Here is a 1825-nt window from a genome sequence, read left to right on the forward strand (position 1 = left end):
GAACTGCTGTGCACTCTCTGTCTATTCCCGTGACAAACCAGGTTCTTGTGCATTAGGTGTCTCCATGCACAGCCCCAGGCCTCCCAATGCATGGTTTGGGTGTTCATGTGCACTGGGTGAATATATACATGATGGTCAGATGGTTCCTGTGCTCTGAGGGTTCCTGTTAACTTGCTGAAGAAACCCGTGCACAGTTCCAGTGTTCACATGCACAGTCTGGGGACCCTGTGCATTGAGTTTTTTCTGTGCATCATCTGAGGTCTGCTGTGCACTTGCCTAGAATTGACATGACTGCCTGAGGGTTCATGTGTCTGACTCAATTTTCCTCTTGCTCTTCTTACTTCCACTCCTAGGCTACTTGCTGTGTCAGTAACATAAGGTCTCTGGCACCAGAGTGATGAGGCTCAATAAAGTTGCGGTTGTTGGTGATTTTCCCTTACTTGAGGACTGCACGAAGAAGCTGGGAAAAATATTTCTTGGACTGTTGTTCACCTATAAACATGCCCAGCACATGAGAGAACCCTCTCAGGAGAAAGGTCTTCAGCACTTTGGCTTCTAGGCACTCGGTCTGGATCCTTGTGGACTAGCTGGCTTCCCCACCACTTAGTCTGACCATCTATTTATAGCGCGTTCTTGGCACTAGCTGTGTGACGGTGGGTCTAGACTAGGGGTGGGCGGAAAATTCCGTTCCGCCAGCGTAGAATAAAAAAGCAAGCCACCCCGGCTCACGGGCCCGTCCTTGCTTCTGAAAGCAGCCAGGCCGGGGAGCATCCTCCGGGCACACGGAGCCTAGCAAGGCCCGGGGAGAGCCTCCCCGGGCCCCGGTGGACCCCCGTCCCCAGCGCCCGGACCCTCCGCTGGCTTGCGGGACAGGGGGCTCCCGCACCCCGGGACGGAGCTCCAGCACCGGGCCCAGCTTCCTGGACCCCCAGCCAGGCCGGGGAGAGCCTCCCCGGGCCCCGGTGGACACCCTGTCCCCAGCGCCCGGACCCTCGGCTGGCTTGCGGGACAGGGGGCTCCCGCACCCCGGGACGGAGCTCCAGCACCGGGCCCAGCTCCCGGTCCTCCAGCCTGGCCGGGGAGAGACTCCCCGGGCCCCGGTGGACACCCTGTCCCCAGCTCCCGGACCCTCGGCTGGCTTGCGGGACAGGGGGCTCCCGCAACCCCGGGACAGAGCTCCAGCACCGGGCCCAGCTTCCGGACCCCCAGCCAGGCCCGGGGAGAGACTCCCCGGGCCCCGGTGGACACCCGACCCCAGCGCCCGGACCCTCGGCTGGCTTGCGGGACAGGGGGCTCCCGCACCCCGGGACGGAGCTCCAGCACCTGGCCCAGCTCCCGGACCTCCAGCCAGGCCGGGGAGAGCCTCCCCGGGCCACGGTGGACACCCTGTCCCCAGCGCCCGGACCCTCGGCTGGCTTGCGGGACAGGGGGCTCCCGCACCCCGGGACGGAGCTCCAGCACCGGGCCCAGCTCCCGGACCTCCAGCCAGGCCGGGGAGAGACTCCCCGGGCCCCGGTGGACACCCTGTCCCCAGCTCCCGGACCCTCGGCTGGCTTGCGGGACAGGGGGCTCCCGCAACCCCGGGACGGAGCCGCACCCTGGGACGGAGCTCCAGCACCGGGCCCAGCTTCCTGGACCCCCAGCCAGGCCGGGGAGAGCCTTCCCGGGCCCCGGTGGACACCCTGTCCCCAGCGCCCGGACCCTCGGCTGGCTTGCGGGACAGGGGGCTCCCGCACCCCGGGACGGAGCCGCACCCTGGGACGGAGCTCCAGCACCGGGCCCAGCTTCCGGACCCCCAGCCAGGCCGGGGAGAGCCTCCCCGGGC

The sequence above is a fragment of the Triturus cristatus genome, chromosome 4_2 (genome assembly GCF_964204655.1).
Source record: "Triturus cristatus chromosome 4_2, aTriCri1.1, whole genome shotgun sequence".
NCBI classification, from domain to species: domain Eukaryota; kingdom Metazoa; phylum Chordata; class Amphibia; order Caudata; family Salamandridae; genus Triturus; species Triturus cristatus.